This window comes from Bufo gargarizans, chromosome 10, assembly GCF_014858855.1.
Source record: "Bufo gargarizans isolate SCDJY-AF-19 chromosome 10, ASM1485885v1, whole genome shotgun sequence".
Lineage (NCBI taxonomy): Eukaryota > Metazoa > Chordata > Amphibia > Anura > Bufonidae > Bufo > Bufo gargarizans.
Window position 1 is genome coordinate 94,377,279 of NC_058089.1, and position 23,057 is coordinate 94,400,335.

A 23,057-nucleotide genomic window follows, 5' to 3' on the forward strand; every position below is an offset into this window, starting at 1 on the left:
GTACCCACATACTGCAGCGGGGCAGGGAGCAGAGCGCATAGTTCCCTGCCCCGCCGCCGATCACCGCCATAGGCTTCAGGTCTAGTAGGCCTGAAGCCTATGTGGTAATGAAATCCCGGTGAAGGCGCCCGTGATTACATCATCGCGCGCGCCTTTGCCGGGACTCAGCAGCACAGAGCCAGGACTCTGCGAGCAAGCGCAGGTAAGTATTTAGCTTTTATTTTTATTTATTTATTTTTTTACTTTTTTTTTATTTTATGTGCTAACTTTGGGGGACATGAGGGGACCGGGGTGCACACAGGACAGAGGACGTGTTGGGGATAAATATGGTGGGATACTGTGTGGGGGCAAATTTTTTTATTTTATTTTATGTGCCAACTTTGGGGGACATGAGGGGAGTGCACACAAGAGGACGTGGGGGGGGGATATGGTGGGATACTGTGTGGCACAGTGGGGGGCAAACTATTATGGGAGGGATTACTATGTGGGGGGAAAATTAATATATGGGCAATGTGGGGGACACTATTGTGTGTGGGGCAGCGTAGAGAGCACTACTGTGTGGGGGGCACTATTGTGTGACGGCAGTGTGGGGGACACTACTGTATGGGGGCAGTGTGGGGGACACTACAGTGTGGGGGGCAGTGTGGGGGACACTACTGTATGGGGGCAATGTGGGGGGCAGTGTGGGCAACACTACTATGTGGGGGTCAGTGGGGGACACTACTGTGTGGGGGGCAGCGTAGGGGCACTACTGTGTGGGGGACACTACTGTGTGGGGGCAGCATGAGGGACACTACTGTGTGGGGGGCAGCGTGGGGGACACTACTGTGTGGGGGGGCAGCGTGGGGGACACTACTGTGTGGGGGGGCAGCGTGGGGGACACTACTGTGTGGGGGGGCAGTGTAGGTGGCACTACTGTGTGGGGGCAGTGTGGGGGACACTACTGTGTCGGGGCAGCGTGGGGGACACTACTATGTGAGGGCAGCGTGGGGGACCCTACTGTGTGGGGGGCAGCGTGGGGGACACTACTGTGTGTGGGGGATACTACTGTGGGGGGCAGCGTGGGGGACACTACTGTGTGGGGGGCAGCGTGGGGGACACTACAGTTTCCCTGCATCCCAGCCATCCAGCCAAGTTTCCTATGGTCAAGTTCTGCCCAAAAAAAAAATCAGTATAAGTGCCTGTTCAGACTGTACCCGTGATTTTGGTGCGTTTTGTGTGCCTAGTAGTGTTGAGCGCGAATATTCGAACATCAAAATTTTTAAGCGAATATCGGCACGTCGCTAATTCGCGAATATTTAGAATATATATTTTTTTATTTTGTTACCCTAGCTTTGTCCAAAAGCAGTACAGAGGATTCCTTGCTCCCTGCCCGCTCAAGTCAGTGCCCGTTGCCGCCTCTATCTACTTCCCGTGCTCATGGAGTGTCCCCATCACCATGGGAACGCCTCCATGCTAGAATGTACTGTCGGATGTGAGAATCAAGTTGCAATCACAATGCAAATAATATAACTTGAATAAATCGCATAACGATTTTAACTTGTACCTGGTTTACAATGGTTGGCTTTCTTGAATTAGCGAAGATGGAGAATATTTTGTTTTTAATAATAAATATATTCGTCCTCCTCGCTAATTTAAAGCAATTTAGTAAACCAGGTCTAAGTTGCAATCGCAATGCAATTAATTCAAGTTATATTAATCGCATTGCGATTTAAACTTGTAGCTGCTGCTGGGTTTCTAATGGAATGGGTCAGCTTGCTAGAATTAACGAAGTTAACGAATATGGAATCTAGCAGTGCTAAAGTGTAATCGCAATGCGATAATATTTGCTATTATTATTAACCGCATTGTGAATCCAACTTTTATAATCCACTATTCTTAGATATAGTACTATATTCGTTATATCCGACCGTTAATTATCCCAATACCACCATTATCAAAATCGCCTAAGTTGTAATCGCAATGCGATAATAACTTAAATTGAGGAAGATGTAGAATACTTTGCTATCTTCGTTGATGTACAGGGTGGGCCATTTATATGGATACACCTTAATAAAATGGGAATGGTTGGTGATATTAACTTCCTGTTTGTGGCACATTAGTATATGTAAGGGGGGAAACTTTTCAAGATGGGTGGTGACCATGGCGGCCATTTTGAAGTCGGCCATTTTGAATCCAACTTTTGTTTTTTCAATAGGAAGAGGGTCATGTGACACATCAAACTTATTGGGAATTTCAAAAGAAAAACAATGGTGTGCTTGGTTTTAACATAACTTTATTCTTTCATGAGCATATGCTGTGAAGATACGAGATGTGCAGCACCTGAAACTACGGATACTGGTAGCCTGTGCTAGCATTTCTCCTGCGGTGTTGCTATCAGTGTGTGAAGAGTGGGAGAAGAGGGTTGCATTGACAATCCAACACAATGGGCAGCACATTGAACACATTTTTTAAGTGGTCAGAAACTTGTAAATAACTCATGAAAGAATAAAGTTACGTTAAAACCATAGTTTTTCTTGTGAAATTCCCAATAAGTTTGATGTGTCACATCACCCTCTTCCTATTGAAAAACAAAAGTTGGATTCAAAATGGCCGACTTCAAAATGGCCGCCATGGTTTCCCCCCTCACATATACTAATGTGCCACAAACAGGAAGTTAATATCACCAACCATTCCCATTTTATTAAGGTGTATCCATATAAATGGCCCACCCTGTAGAATACTTTGCTATCTTCGTTGATGTAGAATAAAGAATACTTCGCTATTTTGATTCTTTTATTAACAAAGACATAGAATATAGTGCTATATTTGTGTTAAATCTAGATCTCCAAGATTAAAGAATAGGAAAGTTGCCTTATTATTAAGTTAAAAATCGCAATATGCGAATGATTAAATTGCATATTAATCGCGATAAATACAATAATGACGAATATTCGATTTTGACGAAAATTCAAGCGAATATTCGCAAAATATAGCAAAAAGTCAGCTGCCAAGTATACAGGGACTATACCAAGAGGTAGCAGTCTGGTTGCTCCTCTGCAGGGAAGTCCAGATCTCTGTTAAAGGATGAATACCACGGGAGCATCGGAATAACGTTATTAGGGTTTAGCCTAAAGCCAAACCAGTTAGTTGGCACAGTGGATCGTCACCTGTTAATCTGTGACAGTTATAGTGAGGTTTACGCTCAGATATGTTTTTTTTTAATGCAGGATTTGATCAAGTTATTCAACAAGGCATTAAATATGTATCTAAAACGGCCCCTTCTCTTGGCCATAAAAGGTCACCGAGTTTAATTATGGAAAAATGGTCATCACATCCAGGCAGCTAGGGATGTGTATCTGTTCTACATACACTAAGGTATTTCAGGAAGTGCAATTTACGGCTAATTAAACTTTATTTAAAATCTCCCAATATATTAATTGCAACATGTTCTTACATGTACAGCGTGTTCTCTGCAATATGTGGGATATACAACTGTACTTGGGCAGACAACCCACGTGTTCAGACACAATGTTTAAGTGGCCACCATGACTTTGGCAACAGTTCACAAATGCGATACTGCCGAAACGTGTATCTAGAGTTAGCTTCTCTTCAGACACCGAGGGGTCTGATTTTTCATATGCTGCAGCCGAGTTGGATTCCCGGACTGAGGTCTCCGCCCAACCCTCTTCACAAGATGAATTAGGCAGTCTCAGCTCTTATTATAAAAAATCTAAAATAGAGAAAAATAAAAGAGATGCTATTACTGCCTCAAAAAACGTAGAACAAGGGGTGGACGGAGACATCAGTCAGCGGCATCTAAGAACAACTCGACTGCAAACGAAACAGAAATAGGGGCAGATCAGTTGAGTGTTATCAATTTGTCCAGTGTTGTTCTGAGTGATGAACAGAGATGCGTGTTGTCTTTGGGTTTGAACTTTGCACCCACTAATCATTTTGATATGTTTTCGACTCTTCTTGACATTAACAAATTTGTACGTAATATTACAGTCAGACGTCATTTCCATGATATTCCATCCTCCGTGGACACCCCACACAATGAGACACCTTATTATGAAGATAATTCCTTCAAAAATTTATTATTTAAAGAACAGGTGTCCCTTTGTTGTTTGGTAGGTCTCCAGGAGGAACAAGGAATCAGAGAGCTTCCCAGGTCACCTGGAAGATTCCATACGAATAATAACAAATTTTACCCTGTCATTTCTCGCACGGGTAGTATGGATATCTTCCAGGATGTTTTGGAAAAAGAACTCAGGAACATAGAAGCTGATGGCAAGGCACAGAATAAATCCAGGAATTTCAATGCATCCCAAGTTCAAGCACTTCAGGAATTACAAGAATGTGATTCTATAGTTATCAAAATGGCGGATAAGGGGGGGGCGGTGGTCGTAATGGACAAAGAGATATATGGCAGGCAATTACGGGATATGTTGGCTGATACATCCACGTACAATAAATTAACTAAAAGTCCGCTATTGGAATATATGGACAGTTACCTGTCATTGATATCCAAAGGAAAGGATATGGGTATTTTCAATGACGGTGAACATAGATACTTGTGCGTGGATACACCGGTCACACCAATTATTCATGCCCTGCCTAAGGTCCATAAAGGCGTCCACCCCCCCCCCCTCCGTCCCATAGTCTCTGGTATAGGGTCATTGACAGAACGTCTGGGGAGCTGGTTGGATCATCTCCTCCAGCCCCTAGTCAGACGTATACCGGGGTTCCTAAAGGATACGGGTGATGTCCTGCGTGCTATGTACGACTTCAAATGGGAACAGAATTATATCTGGATTTCAGCTGATGTAGTTTCCCTCTATCCGTCCATCCCACATGGGGTTGCTCTGATGGCATTAGAATACCATCTTCATCGATATACCGGACTCAGTTCCGGTTATATCGATTTTGTGTGTGAGATTACAACATATCTTTTAACCCACAACTATTTTGTGTTTGACGGTGTGCATTATCTTCAGACCCGCGGAGTGTCAATGGGAGCGAGATTCTCCCCATCTCTAGCAAATTTGACGATGTCATATTGGGAGGAAAAATATATCTACAACTTGGATAATCCATTTATGTCTGGTTTGGTCTGGTACGGCAGATACATCGATGACATACTTATGGTGTGGGCCGCCGGTGTTTCTGCCGTACCGGACCTCCAGGCATATCTGAACCATAATGATTATAATTTGAGGTTCACGTGTATTACGCATGAGTCTCGGATTAATTTCCTTGATTTGACACTCCGCGGGATCCCTGGCAGGGTGGTGCAGACCGTCACTTATAGGAAAGAGGTGTCAGGAAATTCTATACTGAACGCCAAGAGTCATCATCCAATACACACCGTCAGAGCAATCCCTGTGGGTGAATTTACCCGTGCTGTTAGAAATTGCAGTGGAATGGACGGATTAAAGGAGGAACTGGACAGGGTGGAGATAAGATTGAGGGACAGGGACTATCCATGTTGGATGATTAATAGAGGAAGAGAGATAGCTTTGCAAAAGGAGAGAAAAGATATGCTGTTCGGGAAATCAAAGCAGAGGCCGGTCAAGACCCCTGCTGGCAGTGTGGAGACACGAGTTGACGGTTGTCGGGACAGTGTTCCTACCCTGTCTTTGACATATAGTACTGAATTTAATAAAATCAGTTCTGCTATAAAAAAATGCTTACCTATTTTGTTCGATGATGAAATTTTATATCAAGCACTTAAGTCAGGTTGCAGAATTGTTTCTAGAAGGGCTCCCACGCTGTCCTGTTCGCTGTCCCCGTCTCTCTACACTGCCAGCGGTGGTGGAACTAATGTCAAGTCAAGTTGGCTCGTCTACAAAGGATTTACGAGATGTGGTAGTAGTCGCTGCAAAACCTGCGAATATGTGCTCCCTATGAGATCATTCGATAATGCAGATCATACATGCAGTTATCCAATACGTACATACATCAATTGTAACACGGAGGGTGTTATTTATGTCATCCGATGCACCCGGTGTGATTTGATGTATGTGGGCAGCACAGTTCGCAGGTTTAAAAGTCGAGTATTAGAACATCTCAATTATATTAACAACCCTAACATCTTAAACATCTCAAACATAGCAAGACATTTTATCCAGGAACACTCTCGCCAGTTGTCATTTTTCCAGGCTTATGCCATAGAGCGAGTATTAGCTCCGAAAAGAGGCGGGGACCATCGAAAGAAAATTCTTCTTCGCGAGGCTTACTGGATTTTTAGATTGGGAACCAGAGTTCCAAAGGGTCTTAATCTTAAAAAAGAACTTATATATATCTATCAGTAGAACTCTGGTTATGTGTAGCATAAAACTGTCACCATTGTTAACTGTTTATCAGTATATTTCCCATCAATATTCTGTGTCTATGTAATAACTTCCAGGCTGACATGTTTTAGATGTATAGCATACTATATTGCATGTGATGGGACAGTTTATCTGGTTCCTAGCATTGATGCATGACATGTATAGATTATGCATTCTTGATTTACGCGCATCTCTGTTCATCCACTTACTAGAACGTTGGTCAGACGGAGCGGTTTTTATGTTCATGCTTGTGTCTGTTTCTCTTTCTGTTGATTCCTTCCGGTGTTTAACAAAATTAATTCCATTTTGTTCACGCCGGTTGTACTCGAGAGATATTAACAGTATACATCCAGGATTGTATTGATTATCAACCCTTTCATCTGATACATATATGTATCAAGTTTGTACCACCTGCAAGTGGTTGGACTTTTAGCCTGCTAGTAGGATGGTGGAGTTATTTTACTCTGTCACCTATATTAAATAGGCCAGATTTAGTCCAACCAAGATTGCTGGTTCGTGACATCAAATTAGTTACGTGCCGAAAGGCAGAGGGCCATTGTACTTGTGATTGGTTTTATTTTTATTCTTATCTATATTATATGTGTTCAATTAAAGAATTGGTTGAGTGTTCACATTGTGCGGTTTTCTTGCGGATTGTACACACGGGGCAACCCGGGGTTAGTAGGCCGGAGGAATGTCCGCACAGTGTGATACCAATTACCAATTGATTAAAGTTTAAAAAAAACGAAAAAAGGTGTGTCTGAGTGTGTAGCAACATGTTGCTTGAAATCAGTTCGTTCCTATTGGAGGATTTCTGGTTTCAACCCCTTTATATGGAGGGGTCACGCTCAGTTAGTTGTTACGACTAAGGGTACTCACCCGAAACGCGTCATCCTGCCGTGTACCTGACGGTTGTCTGTACTATTTATGCAACAATAAACAAGAGCTGATAGAGGACTTTTCTGTCTCCGGGATCCTCCTTTAACTTTTTACTGCCTGCTACGGGAACACTCCCCAGGGCCCCAGGAGCCGGGACTATATATACGACCAGGAAGGTGAGCTGGAACGAATTTTTCTTCTTATGTACAGCGTGTTCTCTGCAATATGTGGGATATACAACTGTACTTGGGCAGACAACCCACGTGTTCAGACACAATGTTTAAGTGGCCACCATGACTTTGGCAACAGTTCACAAATGCGATACTGCCACCTGTGTTATAGAAGGGATTGGGCGAGTCACTGCCCCTCTAAGGGGGGTGATCATCACAGAAAACATTAAAATTAATGAAACATGTTGGATTGTTCAATTAAATACTTAAATTCCATGTGGAATAAATAAGAAATATGCTGTTATTCTACATTAACAGTTTCTCTTTTGATAGTTCTCCTATATGGTGTATATTTACATATTGTTTGGCCTGTTGTTTAAAGGGGTATTCCAGGCTTTTAATATTGATGATCTATCCTCAGGATGTGTCATCAATATCAGATCAGCGGTATGAAGAGAAGGCACTCACCGTCCGCGTGTGCCATCTCCTGTCTCTCTTCCTGCTTACTGCTATTAAAATCCTGGAAACCCACCTTTTAATGATATCTGAATCCCATAGGCCCCTTTCACACGGGTGAGAATTCCGCCCGGGTGCAATGCGCAAGGTGAACGCATTGCACCCACACTGAATCCGGACCCATTCACTTCAATGGGGCTGTGCAGATGAGCAGTGATTTACAAGCATCACTTGTGCGTTGCGTGAAAATTTCAGCATGTTCTATATTGTGCGTTTTTCACGCAACGCAGGCCCCATAGAAGTGAATGGGTCTGCGTGAAAATCGCAAGCAAGTGCGGATGCGGCGCGATTTTCATGCATGGTTGCTAGTAGATGATAGGGATGAGCAACCCCATTAAAGTCTAATCACTATATTATTTTCCCTTATAACATGCTTATAAGGGAAATTAATAGCATTCCTAATACAGAATGCTTACTAAAATGTGCCTTGAGGGGTTAAAAAATTAAAACTAACTCACCTCATCCACTTGTTCGCGCAGCCGGCATCGTCTTCTTTCTTCTTCTTTGAGGACCTGCAAAAGGACCTTTAATGACGTAATCGCGCTCTCTTAGCAACCATGTGTGAAAATCGCACCGCATCCGCACTTGCTTGCAGATGCTTGCGATTTTCACGCAGACCCATTCATTTCTATGGGGCCTGCGTTGCTTGAAAAACACAGAATATAGAACATGCTGCGATTTTCACGCAACGCACAAGTGATGCGTGAAAATCACCGCTTATCTGCACAGCCCCATAGAAATGAATGGGTCCGGAGTCAGTGCGGGTGCAATGCGTTCACCTCACGCATTGCACCCGTGTGGAATTCTTGCCGTTGTGAAAGGGGCCTTCGTGTCATTTTGTTATGCCACAAGGAAGGATCATTCTGTTTAGATCCAAAACCTGTTGGATGTGTCTATGTACTGTGTTTTTCTGCCCCAGAAAATGAATAAAGGTTCTTGGTTTTATGGATTGGGTGAGCTGACTTCTTCATTGGTTATATACTTGGAGCCTTCAAGAGTCTTCGCACTTCACTGCTCTCCACCTTGTTCACAGGTGAGCTGTGATTCTCTTTGATATCTCCACATATTTGGTATTGCCATCTTTGTAACGATCTACACTACAAAAATATCAACTAATTTATCCTGTACAGTGAACGGCGTAAAAAACAAAAAAAACAATGCCAAGATTGGTGGTTTTTTTTTAGTTTTTTTTGCTAAAAAGTGTTTAAAAAGTGTAAATGATACCAATGAAAAGTACAAGTTGTCCTGCAAAAATCAAGCCCTCACACAGCTCCATAGAAATAAAAATGTAAAAAGTTATGGGTCTTGGGATGCGGCGATGCAAAAACATTTTCTTCCTTTTTTCTCTTTTACTTAAAAGGTTTTTATTGGGGAAAAAGTAGCAAAACATAAAGAAACAAACTATGAACGCTGCAAAACTTATAACATAACTCACTGCCAGTATTGCAGCACCCTGACACCCTTAAGAGAGTTAATGAAAGTTAATTAGTACTACAAGTAAAGTTATGTAACCACAAGCGGACAATAGGTGGATAACAAAGTAATTTACTCTACAATCTGGCCAAAAGATTAGGATACTGAACAGAGGACCCCCGACCCCTCTCAGGATTCCCTAATAGCATATATGCAAATAGGTTTTCCAAACTGAACAACCCCTTTAAAACATGGGAAATAATAAAATAGCTGCATACGATGGGACTGAACAGTAGAGGTTCAGCCTAAAACAAAGCCTCGTTGTCTGACCTAATTTCAGTATTATTAGCATTAGGCTCTGTTGACATGCGTTAGTGTCTTATATGCAGAGGATGGGCAGAGCAGGAAGTGTGTGTGGTGTAGCGGCAAATCAGGAAGTGATGTCAGGAAGGGGTGTGATTTGGGAAACTTCTTCCATACAATTAGCAATATGCATCCATTTTGATGGATTAAGAACCTATCATGCCTTTGGAACTTATATTTGAGGAACCACAGCTAATAAATGCACATACAGTGATAAGGAAAGTATACAATAATTGCACTGCCTCTACAGTGTATGCTTTTACAAATCAGAATAAATTTAACTATCAGCTCTGCCAAATCTAAGTAATTGTATGCAATATATGATCAGTACTAGAGCTGTTCCTAGTAAGGGTACTTTCACACTTGCGTTTTTCTTTTCCAACCTAGGGGGTCTATACCGGAAAAGAACTGATCAGTTTTATCCCCATGCATTCTGAATGGAGAGTAGGGTTGAGCGAACCTGAACTGTAAAGTTCGGGTTCTGTAACGGTCACGTACACACACACACAGGGAGGAGGATAGAGACCACTGCGCTCCACCCTCACCCCTGGCCCTGCCTACTTGACTCACGAGTCCTGATGACAGGGGTCAACTGGACGGCAGTCCCTAAATTAGAATACGTGCGGGAAGGACAGACAAGACAAATAACGGATAGTGATCGGACCGGGTCAAAACCAAGAGGACAACGCAGTACAGAGGGATAAGCAAAGAAAGGTCAGAAGAAGCCGGGGTCATAAATACCAGGAGAGTCGAGAAGTACCAAAGGAGTCCGCAAAGAATAGTCAGATGGAAGCCGAGGTCAATATACCAGGAAGGATGCGCAGTACAGGAGGAGCAGGCAAAGGATCGTCAGGGAACAGGATCAGGTAAGTACACAGGTATCCAACAACTGCCAGGAACCTAAATTAACAGGCAACCTGTGGCCAGCAGGCTGCCTGTATTTATAGTGGGGAGTGAGGATCATGTGACGTGGCCAGCGTCACATGACCGAAAGACCGACCAGTCGAGCACCGAGTGATCAGCTCGGCGCTCAAGACAGACCTAGGAGCAAGGAGCCTCTCAGCTAGCAAAGCTGCCCTGGGAACGAGGTCAAACACAGATCCTTGCTCCCGAAGTTAAGCAGCAGGTCTGCGGCTGATGGGAGACCGAGTGCGCCTTCGGCACCCCGTTACAGTACCCCCCTTTTACGAGGGGCCACTGGACCCAAGACTTCAGGCGATGGCCTTTCAGGGTGTTCTAAATGAAATTTTTGAACAAGTCTAGGAGCATGAACCTCCCTGGCAGGTGCCCAAGATCTCTCTTCAGGTCCATACCCCTTCCAGTGAATCAGGTACTGCAAGGAATTACGCACCTTCCTGACATCCACTATTTTAGACACCACATACTCAACAGCATCATTAACAAGAACCGGCAGAGGCGAGGCTTTCGATGGTACTACCGGTTCAAAATATTTTTTAAGTAGAGATTTATGGAACACATTATGAATGTGGAATGACTCGGGCAGCTCCAACCTAAATGATACCGGGTTAATCACCTCCGTGATCTTATATGGTCCAATAAAACGAGGAGCAAACTTTTTAGAATCTACCTTAAGAGAGAGATTCTTGGAGGACAACCATACCTTATCCCCAACCTGAAAATTCACCCCCCTTGAACGTCTCCTATCGGCCTTGAGTTTCTGAGAACTTTGAGCCTTTTCTAAGTTCGATTAAACCCGGGCCCAAACTGTGCACAGTTCAGAGGAGAGCCTATCTGCCTCAGGGTTAGAGGAGGAGACGGATGACCCAGAATGAAAACGGGGATGGAAAACATGGTTAAAAAAGAAAGGTGAAACCCCAGCAAAAGGATTGACACGGTTATTTAAAGCAAATTCAGCCAATGGAAGAAATTTCACCCATAATTCCTGGTCATCAGCAACATACAACCTCAAGAATTGTTCCACAGACTGATTAAGGTGTTCAGTCTGCCCATTACTCTCAGGGTGGTAGGCAGAGGAAAAAGACAATGAAATTTGACATTTTTGACAGAAGGCCCTCCAGAATTTGGACACAAACTGCACACCCCTGTCAGAAACAATATTTTCCGGGATACCATGCAATCGAACAATTTCTTTCACAAAAATAGATGCCAGGGTTTTGGCATTCGGGAGTTTAGACAGGGGAATGAAATGGACCATCTTGCTAAACCTATCGACCACTGCCCAAACTACAGTCTTACCCTCGGCCGGCGGTAGGTCAGTTATAAAGTCCATTGAGCTATGGGACCAGGGTCTACTGGGAATGGGTAGGGGTCGTAGGTTACCAGCAGGGCGAGTCCTAGGTGTCTTGGACCTGGCACAAACCTCACAGGCTGACACGTAGGACTTGACATCCCTAGTTAGAGTGGGCCACCAATAAGATCTAGAAACCAGATCCTTAGTGCCCTCAACACCCGGATGTCCACAAAAGGCAGAATCGTGACACTCACCCAACAGCTGGAGACGAAATTGTACGGGAACAAACAACTTATCTGTTGGGGTGGATACCGGTGAGATGTTGTTCAGACCTAATGCGAGCCGAGATATCCTGGGTTAGAGCTGCTATGAAGATTTTTGCTGGTAGGATGGATTCAGGCGGTACCTCAGTAGGTTGAAAAGCATGGAAGCTCCGAGATAATGCGTCCGCCTTCATTTTTACTTCCCGGCCTGAACGTAATGGAGAAATCAAAACGAGTAAAAAACAGAGCCCATCTGGCTTGACGGGGATGCAACCTCTTAGCAGACTCGAGAAACATAAGGTTTTTATGGTCAGTGACAACAGTTACACAATGCCTTGCCCCCTCCAGAAAATGCCTCCACTCCTCAAATGCCCATTTAATGGCCAGCAGCTCCCTATTCCCTATGTCGTAGTTTCTCTCAGTGGGAGAGAATTTCCTGGAGAAGAAGGCAAATGGTCTCAGGTTAGTGAGGCTAGCAGGACCTTGTGAAAGGACTGCTCCTGCGCCGTCCTCGGACGCATTCACCTCCACAATAAAAGGTCTCTCCTGATCAGGCTGGATCAGAATGGGAGCGCTACTGAATGCCTTTTTTAATTTTTCAAATGAAGAAATGGCCTCAGTAGACCAATTCTCCAAATCGGCCCCTTTCTTAGTAAGGTCGGTCAATGGTTTAGCAATTACGGAAAAATTCATAATAAATTTACGATAGTAATTGGCGAAACCTAAGAACTGTTGTAAGGCCTTTAAGGATGAAGGTCTTACCCATTCCTTAATTGCTAGTACCTTACCAGGATCCATCTTGAAGGCATGAGGAGTCAGAACATTCCCTAGAAACAGAATCTCCTGTACACCAAAGACACATTTTTCTTGCTTAGCGGATAGCTGATTCTGCCTCAACACCTCTAATACTTGTTTAACATGAGACACATGGGATTCGAAGTCGGGAGAGAATATCAAAATGTCGTCAAGATAGACAATAACAAATTTGCCTAAGAACTCCCTAAGAATGTCATTCATGAAGTTTTGGAACACAGCTGGGACATTGCTGAGTCCAAAAGGCATCACCTGATATTCAAAGTGTCCTGCCGGAGTATTGAACGCCGTCTTCCATTCGTCTCCCTCCTTGATTCGGATTAGATTGTATGCCCCTTTCAGGTCAATCTTGGAAAACCAGGTTGCCCCCAGAACCTGGTTAAATAAATCCGGAATCAATGGGAGGGAGTATCTATTCTGGACAGTGATTTTATTTAATCTCCGATAATCGATACATGGCCTAAGACCACCATCTTTTTTCTTAACAAAGAAAAACCCCACCCCTATAGGAGAGACAGAAGGTCTAATATGCCCTTTACCTAGGCTCTCCTTAATATAATCTTCCATGGCCTTGCGTTCGGGCTTAGAAAGATTATAAATTCGCCCGTTAGGAAACTTGGCCTTCTCTACTAGCTCTATAGTACAATCATGAGGTCTATGGGGGGGTAGAACCTCCGGTTGGTGATGAGAATACATCAGAATATTCCCTAATAACAGTAGGTAAAGTATCAGACTTTACTGAGACCCCAGCCTGTACCACGGACAAGCACGAGTCACACTTAGGCCCCCATCTCACCAACTTCCCCTTGGACCAATCTATAGTGGGGTTATGTAGTCGGAGCCAAGGCAACCCTAGTACCACCTCAACCGGTAGGTTCTCCAGGACAAAAGGGGAACATCTCTCTGAGTGGCACACACCCACGGTTAGCGAAATCTCTGAGGTTCATGAGCTCACCGTACCACCAATAAGAGGAGTAGCATCAATAGCCATGACATGGATAGGAGTTAGTAAAGCAAACATTGGAATACCCAATCTTACAGCGTACTCAGTCAATAAAGCTGGCCGCTGAGCCAGAATCAATAAAGGCCTTACCCGGCCATTTATCTACCCCCAGAGAAATCGTAATGGGTACCAAAAGCTTATATTTAGAAAAATCAGGGTGTACCTGGTCTTTAGGTTGCCTTGCCTTAGGAGACTTGACAGAAAGGACCTTCTTAGGACACTGGTTGATCCAATGGTCAGGATCTCCACAGTAAAAGCATTCTCCATGTCTGCGGCGAAGATTCCCTCGGGTCATGCCAACCTGCATGGGTTCCTCGGTGGAGACCTCAGCATTGTCTCTGGGATAGGCCTCTGGCTGGACCACCATCTGGGAAGAGAACTGTTGTTCCTGTCGTCTCTCTCTAACCCGTCGGTCAAGTCAGACAACAAGGGTCATCATCTCCTCTAAGGTCTCTGGAAGTTGATAACTGACCAGAAGATCCTTTAAACAGACAGACCTGACCTGAACTGACTCTTCAGGGCTAGTTCGTTCCATCCTGAGGGGACACACCACCTTCTGAATTGGGTGCAATAATCCTCTGCAGGTAGATTGCCCTGAACCAGTGCCTTTAGAGCCGTCTCGGCTACTACAGCCCTGTCTGGTTCATCATAGAGGGTACCCAGGGCCTGAAAGAACCCCTCCACAGAAGTTAAACAACTGGCGCCAGCAGGTAAAGAGAACGCCCAATCCTGGGGATCACCCTGTAGTCGGGAAATGATAATGCCCACGCGTTGACTCTCGGGGCCAGAGGACACGGGGCGCAAACGGAAGTAAAGTCTGCAACTCTCCTTAAAAGAGAGAAACTTCTTCCGGTCTCCAGAAAAGGGTTCTGGGAGCTTAATCTGGGGCTCAAAATGCGGACTGGAGGCCTGAGGAGTGGAAGAACCTTGCCCTAACTCAAAAGAACTGAGTTTTTCCCCTAGCTCCTGTACCATCTGCGTCAAATTAGAGACATGGTCAGTCAGGGTCACCAGAGGATTCATTATACAGTGGTTATTTGGCCTGTTAATCTGTAACGGTCACGTACACACACACACACAGGGGGAGGATAGTGACCACTGCGCTCCACCCTCACCCCTGGCCCTGCCTACTTGCCTCACGAGTCCTGATGACAGGGGACAACTGGACGGCAGTCCCTAACTGTCACTGAATGTGTACAGGTAACAAGGCAAAACAACATGCATAAATGACTCGCTGGATCCAACAGCTAAGGAACAAAAGGGAGACCCCTGTAGAAGACCTGGCACTTTCCCTGGCTGCTTAGCCTATGCATAGATCCGAATGGTGGAGGTATGCATATCCACGTACCTTGACTATATAATCCCTGAGCACCCTACAATAGTGAGGGGACACGACCACCGGCTCCCTACACCAGACACGGAGGGAGTCAGGGTCACCTGGGATCCAGCAAACAGGAAATAACAGATAACAGTATAACACTTAACTTTGTAGAGGAGAGGAGAACCAGATGGGCATGCACACATACTCCAGGAAGAAATATAAGCCGCCCAGAAAAGCCTTCTGGGGAAGAATTTAAAGGGAAGCAATTAGTCCAACACATGACAGCTGAGAGAGGCTAAGGAGAGGAGGAGCTGAATACCACAACACAGAAACTCAAAGAGGAGGTTCTGAAAGGCCTCTGTCAGAGCTTCTCAGCTGTCTGGTTGTGACAGTACCCCTCCCTCTACGAGTGGACTCCGGACTCCCCTCTCAGGATGGGACCTATGGAAAGCCCTGATGAGACGAGAGGCTTTAATGTCCGTCACTAGGACCCACATCCTCTCCTCAGGACCATACCCCTCCCAGTGAACAAGGTACTGAAGAGAACCGCGGACAAGACGAGAATCCACAATCCCAGAGACCTGAAATTCAAGATTCCCATCAACCATAATCGGAGGAGGAGGCAAAGGCGAGGGTACAATGGGTTGAACATAAGGTTTCAATAAGGACTTATGAAAAACATTATGGATCTTCCAAGTCTGAGGAAGATCAAGACGGTATGCAACAGGATTGATGACAGACAGGATTTTGTAAGGCCCAATAAACCTAGGACCCAACTTCCAGGAGGGAACCTTCAATTTGATATTCTTGGTAGACAACCACACCAGATCACCAACATTCAGGTCCGGACCAAGCACACGTCTCTTATCAGCCACACGCTTATATCTCTCACTCATGCTCTTTAGATTATCTTGAATCTTTTGCCAAATAGATGACAAAGACGAGGAGAATCTGTCCTCATCAGGTAAACCAGAAGACCCCTCTCCCGAGAAAGTCCCAAACTGTGGATGAAACCCATATGCACCAAAAAATGGTGACTTATCAGAGGACTCCTGACGACGGTTATTTAAAGCAAACTCAGCAAGGGACAAAAAAGAACACCAATCCTCTTGATTCTCCGCCACAAAACAACGCAGATATGTCTCCAGATTCTGATTGACGCGCTCTGTCTGACCATTCGACTGCGGGTGGAAAGCAGAAGAGAATGACAACCGAACCCCCAAGCGAGAACAGAAAGCCTTCCAGAATCTGGAAACAAACTGCGTGCCCCTATCAGAGACTATGTCTGAAGGAATACCGTGCAATTTGACAATGTGATCAACAAATGCCTGCGCCAGCGTCTTAGCATTGGGCAAACCAGGAAAAGGGATGAAATGCACCATTTTGCTAAAACGGTCCACCACCACCAGAATCACAGTCTTCCCCGAGGAACGAGGCAGGTCCGTTATGAAGTCCATGGACAGATGTGTCCAAGGACGGGAAGGAATGGGTAAGGGAAGGAGAGGACCTGATGGCCGTGAATGAGGGACTTTGGCACGAGCGCAAGTCTCGCAGGCTGCCACAAAACCCTCAACCGACTTACGAAGCGCAGGCCACCAGAATCTCCGAGCGATGAGATCCAGTGTGGCTCTTACCCCCGGGTGCCCAGCAAGGACCGTATCGTGGTGTTCTTTAAAAATCTTGTGTCTTAAAGCGAGAGGCACAAACAACCTCCCAGGAGGACAAAGATCAGGAGCCTCTGACTGGGCTGCCTGCACCTCTGCCTCCAATTCAGGAAAAAGAGCAGAGACCACCACACCTTCAGCCAAAATGGGACCCGGGTCTTCAAAATTCCCGCCTCCCGGAAAACAACGTGACAGGGCATCTGCCTTCACATTCTTAACTCCAGGGCGGAACGTGACAACAAAATTAAACCTAGAAAAGAACAACGACCATCTGGCCTGTCTCGGGTTCAGACGCTTGGCTGACTCCAAGTAGGCCAGATTTTTATGGTCAGTAAATACGGTAATAGGGTGTCTGGCTCCCTCTAGCCAATGGCGCCATTCCTCAAAAGCCAACTTGATGGCCAACAATTCCCTATCTCCCACATCGTAATTTCTCTCTGCGGAGGAGAGTTTTCTTGAGAAAAAGGCACACGGTCGCCAATTGGCAGGAGAGGAACCCTGAGACAAGACCGCCCCCACACCCACCTCAGAAGCATCAACCTCAACTATGAAGGGTAACGAAACATCAGGTTGCACCAAGATGGGAGCGGAAGCAAAACTCTCCTTGATATCAGAAAAAGCCTTACGCGCCTCTACTGACCAAGAAGAAAAATCTACCCCCTTTCTGGTCATATCAGTGAGTGGTTTAACAATAGAAGAATAATTCAAAATGAACTTCCTGTAATAATTGGCAAAGCCCAAAAAACGCATCAGCGCCTTTTGATTCTCAGGAAGCTCCCACTCAAGCACAGCGCGGACCTTCTCGGGGTCCATGCGAAAACCAGAAGCGGAGAGAAGAAACCCCAGAAATTGAATTTCTGGAACCGCAAACACACATTTTTCCAGTTTCGCATATAATTTATTCTCCCGCAGAATGAGCAAGACCTGACGTAAATGTTCCTTATGAGTTTTGAAATCGGGAGAAAAAATCAAAATGTCATCCAAATACACCAATACAAATTTTCCCATCAAATGATAAAAAATGCTGTTCACGAAATGCTGAAAAACGGCTGGAGCATTCATCAAACCAAAAGGCATAACCAAGTTTTCAAAATGGCCCTCAGGGGTATTGAAGGCCGTCTTCCATTCGTCCCCTTCTCTGACCCTGACCAGGTTGTATGCCCCTCTTAAATCTAATTTGGAAAAGACTTTAGCCCCAACAACCTGGTTAAATAGGTCCGGGATCAGAGGAAGCGGATAAGGGTCACGAATTGTGATATTGTTCAGCTCCCTGAAATCCAGACAAGGTCTTAAAGAACCATCTTTTTTCTTAACAAAGAAAAAACCAGCGGCAACAGGTGACTTCGAGGGTCGTATGTGTCCCTTTCTCAGACTCTCAGAGATATAAGCACGCATAGCGATCCTCTCAGGTTGGGAAAGATTGTATAAACGAGATTTAGGCAGCTTGGCATCTGGGATGAGATTAATAGGGCAATTGTACTCCCTGTGCGGGGGCAAATCCTGAACTCCACTCTCAGAGAAGACATCCGAAAATTCAGAGAGAAAAGATGGTATAGTCTTAGTAGCAACCTCAGAAACAGATGTCATGAGGCAATTCTCTCTGCAAAAGTCACTCCAACCATTTATTTGCTTCGCTTGCCAATCAATGGTGGGGTTATGTTTAGTGAGCCAGGGTAGCCCCAACACTAGAGGAGTAGGCAAACCGCTAAGGACGAAACATGACACATCCTCAACATGAGCATCACTCACAATCAAACGGATATTGTGAACTATGCCCTTTAATGATTTCTGAGAAAGTGGAGCGGAATCGATAGCAAAAACAGGAATATCCTTTCTCAAAGCGCACACCTGGAAACCATGAGTTATCGCAAATTGATTATCAATGAGATTGACCGCTGCTCCACTATCCACAAAATCTCACAAAAATGTTCTTGCTCTCTAGCGCCACCCTAGCCGGCAGGACAAAACGGGAACTACAAGCAAACGGAAAACCTTCAATTTCCGCCTCAACCCTGCCAATAGTAACAGACGGAACATTTTTCAAAGATTTTTTCCTCTTTGTTTCTTTATTATACCCAGAGAACTGCCTGAATCTCCTAGAGGGACAAATATTTGCCAAATGATTAATACCTCCACAACAAAAACAAACCGTCCCATGCGGGCTGAATCTTCTATTGTCAGAAGCAATCAACCCCAGCTGCATGGGCTCCTGCTCAGAAGGGGCTGACAGCGACTGAGACCCCTGCGCACAGAATGGGACCGCTGCACAGTCCTGGGACCGAGTATGACATGAAGGAGAGATCTCTCCTCTCTCTCTCTAAGACGCCTGTCAATACGAACGGCCTGAGACATAGCAGAGTCCAAAGAAATAGGCCTTTCATGAAAGGCAAATGCATCTTTCAATCCCTCTGAAAGACCATGGCAAAATTGACTTCGGAGTGCAGCATCATTCCAACCAGTATCAGCTGCCCATCTCCGAAATTCTGAGCAGTATATTTCTGCGGATTGTTTACCCTGGCATAAGAGACGTAGTCTAGACTCCGCCAGAGCAATACGATCCGGATCATCATATATCTGACCCAGGGCTAAAAAGAATTCATCCACTGAACGGAGAGGCCGTGCCCCCTCCGGCAGCGAAAAGGCCCAGGACTGAGCGTTACCTCTGAGCAGCGATATAATGATCCCCACCCTCCGTTCCTCATCTCCAGAGGAAAGGGGAAGAAGGCGAAAATGGAGTTTGCAAGCCTCTCTAAAACGCACAAAATTCTCACTACCCCCGGAGAACGTATCCGGGAGCGAGATCTTAGGCTCAGAACAAGCTCCATGAACGCAAGCTGAACCGGTCACTTGAAGCTGAGAAAAAGTCTTACGGAGGTCAGCTACCTCCAATGAAAGACCCTGGAAGCGTTCAGCCAAAAGTGAAACCGGATCCATGCTTAAGACGGTTTTGGCGGCTTATAATGTCACGGAATGTGTACAGGTAACAAGGCAAAACAACATGCATAAATGACTCGCTGGATCCAACAGCTAAGGAACAAAAGGGAGACCCCTGTAGAAGACCTGGCACTTTCCCTGGCTGCTTAGCCTATGCATAGATCCGAATGGTGGAGGTATGCATATCCACGTACCTTGACTATATAATCCCTGAGCACCCTACAATAGTGAGGGGACACGACCACCGGCTCCCTACACCAGACACGGAGGGAGTCAGGGTCACCTGGGATCCAGCAAACAGGAAATAACAGATAACAGTATAACACTTAACTTTGTAGAGGAGAGGAGAACCAGATGGGCATGCACACATACTCCAGGAAGAAATATAAGCCGCCCAGAAAAGCCTTCTGGGGAAGAATTTAAAGGGAAGCAATTAGTCCAACACATGACAGCTGAGAGAGGCTAAGGAGAGGAGGAGCTGAATACCACAACACAGAAACTCAAAGAGGAGGTTCTGAAAGGCCTCTGTCAGAGCTTCTCAGCTGTCTGGTTGTGACACTAACTTAGAATACGTGCGGGAAGGACAGACAAGACAAATAACGGATAGTGAACGGACCGGGTCAAAACCAAGAGGACAACGCAGTACAGAGGGATAAGCAAAGAAATGTCAGGAGAAGCCGGGATCATAAATACCAGGAGAGTCGAGAAGTACCAAAAAGGAGTCCGCAAAGAATAGTCAGGTGGAAGCCGAGGTCAATATACCAGGAAGGATGCGCAGTACAGGAGGAGCAGGCAAAGGATCAGGTAAGTACACAGGTAACAACTGCCAGGAACCTAAATTAACAGGCAACCTGTGGCTAGCAGGCTGCCTGTATTTATAGTGGGGAGTGAGGATCATGTGACGTGGCCAGCGTCACATGTCTGACAGACCGACCAGTCGAGCACCGAGTGATCAGCTCGGCGCTCAAGGCAGACCTAGAAGCAGGGAGCCTCCCAGCTAGCAAAGCTGCCCTGGGAACGAGGTCAAACACAGATTCTCGCTTCCGAAGCTAAGCAGCAGGTCTGCGGCTGATGGGAGACCAAGTGCACCTTCGGCACCCAGTTACAGGTTTGTACCGAACTTTAGGATTTTTGGACCCTGGATCCAAACTTTTCAGTAAAAGTTTGAGTTTGAATTCGGTGTTTGCCGAGTTAATGGCTCTTTTTGAAAGGCTGCAGAGCAGCCAATAAACAAGCGTTTAACTCGTGTGCGTTTAACTTGTGTGCCCTTAGAAGCCATCACAGCCATGCCTACTAAATGGCATCACTGTGATTGGCCAGTGCAGCATGTGACCCAGCCTCTATATAAGCTGGAGTCACGTAGCGCTGCACGTCACTCTGCTCTTACTAGAGTAGGGATAGGATGCTGCTGCTGTGAGGGAGAGAATAGGAAAGAATCTGTTAACTCTGCGATCTACAGCGATTTTGTTTTGTGGGAGCAGTGCACAATTTTTTTATTCTGCCCTGAGCGCAGTGACACAGAAAAATAACCTTTATCCGTCTGTTAGGTGGGCGTCGCCGGACATTTTGTGCAAGTTCAGTGCACCAGCACAGCATATGTGCATTTGTGACAGTCAAATACAAGCTTTAAATACTGCAGTTATATTCAGGGTTTTAGAAAACACCAATTTTTTGCAAGATAATACATTTTGGATCCTTTGGTGAATTTGTGACAGTCAAATACAAGCTGTAAATACTGCAGTTATATTCTGGGTTTAAAAAAACACAATTTTTTTTTGCAAGACCCTACATTTGGGTCTTTGCTGCATTTGTGACAGTCAAATACAAGCTTTAAATACTGCAGTTATATTCAGGGTTTAAAATAAACACCCAGTTTTTGCAAGATAATATATTTTGGGTCCTTTGCTGAATTTGTGACAGTCCAATACAAGCGTTAGATACTGCAGTTATATTCTGGGTTTAAAAAAACACCCATTTTGTGCAAGACCCTACATTTGCGGCCTTTGCTGCATTTCTGAGAGTCAAATACAAGCTTAAAATACTGCAGTTATATGTTGGTTGACAAATTAACATTTTTTGTGACCGTGAAGTAATTGTCTAAAATTCTGTCATAAAAACCACCTCAATAAATTTTTCCTCTTTATGACACCGGAACGGCCTTACTGTCACTGAACTTAATTGTTGACTATTGACAGTTACATAGTCGCCTGACATAAACCATAGGTTAGTTTGGTTGGTGAATGCAAAGAATGAGGAGAGCTCAATAAATTTTTCCTCTTTATGACACCGGCACGGCCTTACTGTCACTGAACTTAATTGTTGACTATTGACAGTTACATTGTCGCCTGACATAAACCATAGGTTAGTTTGGTTGGTGAATGCAAAGAATGAGGAGAGCGTCAAATAAGGAATGTGGCCCAAGTCGTGGTGCTGCTGGTGTTGGTGGAGCTCCTGTTGCAGGGAGAGGACGTGGTCGATCTGTGCCAGCTACACGCACAAGTGAAACACCTTCCTCAGGTGCACGTAGGCGACAGAACCTGCAGCGGTATTTGGTCGGGCCTAATGCGGCTCTACGAATGGTGAGGCCAGAACAAGTACAGGCGATAGATTGGGTTGCTGACAGTGCCTCCAGTTCCTTTACATTGTCTCCCACCCGGACCCCTGCTGAAAGATCCGAGTTGGCACCTGCAGCCCATGTCCATCAGTCTTTCACCTCACCCCCTTGCAAATCAGCCAAGCAGTCTGAGCCACAAGTCATGCAGCAGTCTCTTCTGCTTTTTGATGACTCTGTTGGCAGGGTTTCCCAGGGCCATCCACCTAGCCTTGCCCCAGAAGTGGAAGAGATTGAGTGCAGCGATGCCCAACCACTTATGTTTCAGGGTGAGTACATGGGAGGACCACCGAAGCGCGTCTCGGATGATGATGAAACACAGGTGCCAACTGCTGTGGCTTTCTGCAGTGTGCAGACCGACAAGGAGGGCAGGGGTGAAGACTGGGTGGAAGATGATGTGGAAGACGATGAGGTCCTCGACCCCACATGGAATTAAGGTCATGCGAGTGACCTGTCTAGTTCAGAGGAAGAGGCGGTAGTCGCACAGAGCCACCAGCACAGCAAAAGAGGGAGCAGGGTGCAAAAGCGTCTGTTACATTCTTGGATGACATTTTACCATTTTTGCCGTGAATAAACCTCTG